Source organism: Prunus avium, chromosome 2 (genome assembly GCF_965620075.1).
Source record: "Prunus avium chromosome 2, drPruAviu1.hap1.1, whole genome shotgun sequence".
Lineage (NCBI taxonomy): Eukaryota > Viridiplantae > Streptophyta > Magnoliopsida > Rosales > Rosaceae > Prunus > Prunus avium.
In genome coordinates this window covers 12,952,826-12,960,790 of record NC_142285.1, presented here as the reverse complement: position 1 = coordinate 12,960,790, position 7,965 = coordinate 12,952,826, and positions in this window count along the sequence as shown.

Genomic DNA, 7,965 nt, shown 5'->3' with positions numbered 1-7,965 from the left:
TGAGAGATTTAAAAAGAATCAGCTCAAGGCCAATCCTTCGACCTCTAGGAGGCAAACACCAATTAAAGTGGTATCACCACCCATGGTCGAGGAGACAAAGGAAAATGACCATGAAATGGTCGAGGATGTCAGAGGAAAACCCCAGACGATAGAAGATAAGCTGACAGCGGAGGAGGACCAAGTCATGGTCGATGTCGAAACATCCGTAGTAGAAGAAGAGGCCGAACCAACGACCGACGTAGAGACCAAAGAGACTTCAGAAAACCTAGGAGACGCCTTAGCCAATAATGAAGAACTTTATGGGGAGAATGAAGAGTATGGTGATGATGAATATTTTGAAGACCTCCCAGAAGAGGCTATGGAGCAATTAGCTAATGAATATAGGGAAGAGATTACTAAGTTGGAGAGTGAATTGAAGACAAGTAAGACCAAGGTGAAGTTTGGGGACTTCGACGAGGTCAATGCTATGGTGGTCACACTTCCACTATTTTTCGAAGCTCAGCCAGGTCAACCAAATTCCATGGATGGAGATGTTTTTGACGAAGTCGAGTCCATGGTTCAAATGGGAGAACCAAATGAAATCAAGGTAATTAGGGAGACTCCGAAGGCAGAGGTAGCTCAACCTCAAATTGTGTTGCCGAGTGCGGAGAAGAAAATGCCACATAAAGTGTGCTTTGAAATGTCCACCAAGAAGATGTCTTCCCATCTTAAACCTTTATACGTAAGTGCTCACTTTGATGGGGTTCCGGTGAGCAAAGTTCTAGTTGATACGGGCGCCATAGTGAATATCCTCCCAGCCTTGGTGATGAGGAAGTTGAAGAAAAGTTCAGAAGAACTAATTCTAACTGAGACAACGATCAGTGGCTTTGTGGGAGACATCACAATATCAAAAGGAATCATCCCACTCCAAGTCAGAGTAGGAGAAAAGGTCAGGGTGACAGCTTTCTTCGTGGTGGAAACAACGGCTCACTTTACCGCATTGTTAGGTCGAGATTGGATTCATGGAAATATGTGTGTCCCTTCCTCGCTCCATCAAACTCTACAGTTTTGGCATGAGGATTGGAGCGTGGAATTGGTTCAAGCCGACTCACGGCCTTTCATGGTTTCAGCCAACACGGTGGAGGCCAGGTTTTACGAGGATGATCTTGGTCCTCTTTATTTTACAGGGTCAGATATGAACGGCCGACCTACGGGAATCTCGGCCAAGAAGTTGATAGACTTGGGGGCACACGATGCCCAAGCAGATGGGGAGCGCCCCACGATGTCTGATTTTTTCTCTCTCAATGAGTGATACAACCACGAAGGAAGAAAAGAGAGCCGCGGTGGAAGACACTTTGAGACGGCTATATGGTTTTTGGGCCGAGAGAGCGGCCGAGCATGGATCCACCGCTCATTTGGTGGAATTCCTCCACGAAGGCCCTGAAGACGATGCACTTGAAATTGAGGAAATGGAGTTGGCACCAACTCAGATGGATGGTTCGAAGGCGGAAGTCCAAGATCCTTTGTTGGAAATCAACTTGGGGACGGAAGACAGCCATCGACCAATCTACATCAGTGGTCTGATGGAGCCAGAACTTTGGGCCAAGATGGAAGAGCTTTTAAGAGAGTTCAAGGATTGCTTTGCTTGGGATTACACTGAGATGCCTGGACTAAGTCGTGACTTGGTCGAGCACCGTCTGCCGACAACGGAGGATTTCAAGCCCTTCAAGCAGCCACCTCGCCGAATGTCGGCGGAAGTAGAATTACAGGTCAAGGAAGAGATTGTAAGGCTTGTTAAAGCCAAATTTATTAGGCCAGCAAGATATGTGGAGTGGCTTTCTAATATTGTACCTGTAAAGAAGAAAACGGGAGCAATAAGAATTTGTGTTGATTTTCGTAACCTTAATCTTGCAACTCCCAAATATGAATATCCCATGCCTATGGCAGACCTCTTGGTTGATGGGGCGGCCAAGCATGAAATTTTATCCTTCATGGATGGACACTCCGGCTATAATCAAATTTTCATAGCTGAAGAAGATATTCACAAGACAGCCTTTAGATGTCCTGGTTCCATTGGAACCTTTGAGTATGTCGTGATGCCTTTCGGCCTAAAGAATGCCGGAGCCACATATCAACGGGCAATGAATGCCATCTTCCATGACATGATCGGTCGAAACTTAGAAGTTTATATCGATGATGTGGTTGTGAAGTCGGAGTCAAGACCAGGCCATTTGAGTGACCTTCGATTAGCCTTTGAGAGAATGCGAAAGCATCAATTGAAGATGAACCCAAAGAAATGTGCCTTTGGGGTTTCCGCCGGAAATTTCCTAGGATTTTTGGTACATCAAAGGGGGATCGAAATTGATAAAAATAAGGCTAAGGCCATCATTGAGGCGCCGCCCCCGAAAAACAAGAAAGGATTGCAAAGTTTGCTCGGCCAAATAAACTTCCTTCGGAGGTTTATAGCTAATTCCGCCGGGAAAGTCGAGCCTTTTTCATCTTTGCTAAAACTCAAGGATGAGGAGAAATTTCGATGGGAAGAAGTCCACCAAAAGGCATTTGATTCCATCAAAGAGTACTTAACCAGGCCACCGGTGCTAATCCCGCCGAAACGAGGCCGACCTTTGAAGTTATATATTTCGGCCGCAGAAAATTCTATCGGAAGTCTTTTGGCCCAAGACAACGATGAGAAAAAGGAACAAGCAGTGTACTACCTAAGCCGAATTCTAACGGCCATTGAGAGAAAGTATTCACCGGTGGAGAAACTTTGCTTAGCCTTATACTTCACCGCAACCAAGTTAAGGCACTATATGTTGCCTTCCGTGGTGCATATAATCGCCAAGACTGATTTGATCAAGTACATGCTCACTCGACCAATCATTAGAGGGCGGATTGGAAAGTGGACGATGACATTGGCAGAATTCACCTTCCGTTACGTACCTCAGCAGGCCGTCAAGGGGCAAGCTTTGGCTGATTTCTTGGCCTCTCACCCTTGTGTTGAAATAGAAGACATGGACTTCTTCAGAGTCGACATGATAAGTTTATTCCCATGGCGTCTCTATTTCGACGGATCCCGAATATCCAAAATGGGGGGAGCAGGTGTCATCATTGAATCACCCCAAGGATTCCGAACTCGTTATTCATTTCAATTAGACTTTGATTGTACCAACAATCAGGCCGAATATGAGGCCTTGATCATTGGGTTGGAGATTTTGAGAGAACTTGGAATAAATAATGTGTCGATCATGGGGGATTCGATGTTGGTTCTGAAACAGCTATCCGGCGACTATAAGGTAACCAGTCAAGCATTGCTTGGCTATCATGCCTTGGCCAGCCAACTAATAGAAGGTTTTGATGATGTGAGACTCACTCACCTACCAAGGGAGCACAACTCACAGGCCAATGCAATGGCCCAATTGGCCTCTGGAGTTCAGATCTCTGAAGGGTTTTCTGAGGAGTTATTCAAAGTTGAAAAACGATCGTTGCCCTCAGTTTTCGAAAGAGGAATACCAATGGAGGTGATGGCATTGACTGTAACTCCAGATGACTGGAGACACGACATCGTGGAGTATCTGAAATGTCCAAGTGGTTCGCATTGTCGGCAGGTTCGGCAAAGGGCCATAAGCTATGTGCTCAGGGATGAAGAGCTTTTTCGTATTGGCTCTGACGACTTACTCATGAAATGTCTGGGAAAGATTGATCAGATGGTGGTTATGACTGAGGTTCATGAAGGAATATGCGGAGCTCATCAAGCAGGCATCAAGATGAGATGGTTGCTAAAGAGGCATGGGTATTATTGGCCGACCATCCTGAAGGATTGCATTGATTATGCCAAAGGATGCCAAGGTTGTCAAATGCATGGTCCGGTTCAGCATGTTCCGGCCGGGCCCATGAATCCTATTGTGAAGCCTTGGCCTTTCAAGGGTTGGGTGATGGATGTGATTGGCCAGATTTACCCGAAATCATCCAAGGGTCACAAGTTCATTTTAGTGGCCACAGACTTCTTTACAAAATGGGTAGAGGCCATACCACTCAAGCAAGTTACCCAAGCTGAGGTGATAGAGTTTATTGAGAAATCTATCATCCATCGATTCGGGTTGCCAGAGTCTATCATGACTGACCGAGGAACGGCTTTTGTGGGAGAGGCTGTCAAGGCAGCCGCGAAAAATTGGGGAGTTAGGATGGTTCAGTCCACCCCATACAATCCTCAATCAAATGGTCAAGCTAAGGCCAGCAACAGGGTGATAAAAGGTTTCCTTTCAGAAATTGAAAGATCTTGGGTTTCGATTTGTTTACCTCCACACCAATTCCGAGCTAAACAAATCGGGGGGCAATGTTTGTATGTGGTCTCCAAATCCAAGCTAAGTTAAGTGGTCTCCAAGTCCATACTTCAGAAAAATGAAGGCAGGGGGCACTACAACGGTTGGATGAACTTCAATTTTGGATATGTTATAGCCAACACAATTTCGAGCAAGTTTCGTGAAGCAATCACAACCATCCGAGAATCACATATTGAAACCAAATGCAGAAACCGAATCTGCAGAGACCCAGCGGCCATGGCTGAACACAAAAGATGCAAACCCGTTTTGAGGCATCTGGAAAATTCAGAAACATCTACAAATTTCACAGATTTTAGTCCTCAGGTAGACGAACAACTTTCATGAAGGAAGTTTTCTGATTCGAGCTTCCGAAATATGACTTCTGGATTTCTGAACAGTACCCTCGGTTTTGGGTCTTGAAGAAGAGTGAGGAAGCAGCAAGTCACGTGGGAAAGCTTGGAATGTTGGCTGCAAGTTGTGGGTTGCAAAGTGATGGGTTGCAACAGATGGGTTGCAACATGTGGGATGCAACATGTGGGATGCAAAGTGTGGGATGCAACATGTGGAATGCAAAGTGTGGGATGCAACATGTGGAATGCAAAGTGATGGGTTGCAACATGTGGGTTGCAACATGTTGGCTGCAAAATGCTGGATGCAAAGTGTGGGATGCAACATGTGGGATGCAAAATGTGGGTTGCAAAGTGATGGGTTGCAACATGTGAGATGCAAAATGTGGGTTGCAAAGTGATGGGTTGCAACATGTGGGATGCAAAGTTGTGGGTTGCAACATGTGGGATGCAAAGTTGTGGGTTGCAACATGTGGGATGCAAAGTTGTGGGTTGCAACATGTGGGATGCAAAATGTGGGTTGCAATGTGCTGGGTGCAAAATGGTGGCTTCAAAGAGTTGGCAAGATCCAAGTCGAAGTCTTGGCATCTTATGCCAAGGAGTTGGCTGGAAATTGGAAGTCTTGGCTAAAAGATGGTTTGGACACGAGAGGACCCACGTGGGTTTACTTTGGTATTCTCAAACTTGGTTCAAATTGGCATGGGTATTAAAAGGTTGGCTGCAAGGTGGCCAAATAGTGATTGCAAAATGGCCAAGTAGTGGCTGCAAAGAGGTTGGCCAAAGGCCAAAGATGTTTGCCAAAGGCCAAAGATGTTTTCCAAAGGCTAGGTTGGCCAAAGATGTTGGCCAAAGGCCAAAGATGTTTTCCAAAGGCCAAAGATGTTGGCCAAAGGCCAAAGATGTTTTCCAGCAGATGTTTCTAGCAGATGTTTCCAGCAGATGTTTTCCAGCAGATGTTTTCTAGCAGATGTTTTCCTACAAGTGGCGGAGTTCAAAGACAAGAAAGCATTAACATCGGGAGGATTTCCAAGACATCGGGTAGCTCGTGCCTAGAGCTCAGGAAAACATTAACATTGGGAAGATTTCCGAGACATCGGGTAGTTCACGCCTCGAGCTCCGGAAGGCATTAACATCGGGAGGATTTCCAAGGCAGAGTTAGTTGAATGGCCAAACCCATGAGCTGAGGAGCTCTATAAATAGAACATCAGATGAAGAAAGAAAGGGCTCCGACTCAAGACACAAAATCTATCTTTCTATCTTGTACTTTTCAATTCATAGTCTAGAATTTTATCGTTCAAGTTTTTCAGATTATCCAAGTTCTTCGTTTTCCTAGTGTAAGCTTACATTCTTGCAATTTAATTTCAATTGTCTTTACATTCGAATTTAATTCAAGTCTTTATCGCTTTAATTTATTTTATCGCATTTACATTTCTCGCACTTACATTTCTGTCATTTCGTTTATTGCCTTTACATTCATTACACTTATCACAAAAATCCCAAAAATAGTCATACAAAGCTCAATCACCCTTGACCTCAAGGAAGAAAAAGAACCTAGGCCAAGAGGAGGTTCCTTGCTTGGTCGATCAATCGTTTGATTAAAAGTCAGAAGCGCAAACACATTCACACGATCTTTCCATCCAAGTCATCAAGTGGCTTGGTGGTGGCACGCCTACGCATCTCAAGAGAAGAAGGACCAAAAACTCCTTCCATCGGCCTACCCGGCCGAAAAGAGGGAAACAGCTATCAAATAAGACCTTTGTTCTGTGTGATATGCAACCATGCAAGAGTCCATGACCTTAATTGCAGAAACAAGAAAAACGAAAATAGATCAACAACTTCCTGAAATAGTGATTTGCTTAAACTACATGTATCAACAACTGATATGCCATATATATAGCTGAAACCCTGCATTGTGAAACAGAGGATTACTGATGTTGCAGTGACACCATGGACTCATGAGAACAACAGCAACAAAAAACAAAGCCATTTTGTGAAACTAAGGACTAAATTTCACAATTTCACACATCAATTAAATATCAAGAAGGGACAGCTGGCTAACTTTGGGTTTTTTTTTCTTCTTCAAAATTCATGTTATAGTGTTTCTTTATAATACTAATGCCAGAACTGGGGATATATATATATATATATATATATATATATATATATATATATATATATATATATATATATAAATTTCTATAGAAATTTAGTGAAATACCCATTCTTAGACATAAAACTATAAATATACCCTATACCATTCATTATATATAAACACACCCAAAATAAACCCAAAAATCAACAATTGTATATTTTTTAATTTAATTAATAAGATCAAATACCTTTATTACCCTTTTTAGCATTAAATTAGTTTTGGATCTCGTTTAGAATCTATAGAATGTAGAGAACATTAAAATTCAACAAAACCACTCCCTAAGGTCTGAAGCCTCAAGCCCCTCTCCTCCTTCAAACCCACATCTCTCCTCTGTTCTCTCCCTTCTTCCCTCTCTCTGCCTTCAAAGTAAACCAAACAGTCTTAGAGCCATGGACCAACACAAGACCGACGACAATCTCCATTACGTCGGTGGCCTCACACGTGTTCTTGCCGCCGATGCCTCCATTTCTTTTGCAGGTTTGTTCCATCTGCTTCAATTCGTTATTTTCCTTTTGATTTTTGCTTAATTTACTTGAATTTTGACTCGATTTCAGTTTCTTCATCGAATTTGGTGCTAATTTCCATTTTTTCGATATGAACAGAGCTAATGGTTAAGCTCGCGGAGTTCTGTGGCTACTCTGTAGATTTGAGGTGTCAATTGCCGGACGAAGGATTTCAGAACGTCGACGCCGGTGGTGATTGCGAGAAGAACGAAGATGAAGACGTTTTCTCTTTCACTTGCACCAATCCCGACGAATCACCAATTTCCACCGACGATATATTCCAAAATGGCCAGATCCGTCCAGTGTTCCCGATTTTCATCCATGCCGACTACGACGATACTTCCACAGCCAGAGGGGCTGCCGCTTCGTCTTCCTCTCTGCGGTCGCCATTGAAGAAGCTCTTATTTGAAGAGCTGGATACGCCGACCTCGGCAACGTCGTTTTACAACTCAGGAGGTGAACTCGGGTCCTGATCCATGAGATCAACCAGCTTCTGAGTTTGATCATCAACACCTATTACAGCAACAAGGAGATCTTTCTCCGTGAGCTCATCAGTAACGCATCTGATCAAAATAATCCAAGCAAAGGACGTGGATTTGAAAATGACTTAATTGATTATCTCAGTTCACTTAAGGTATTAATATAACAATTTATGTGGATCATTG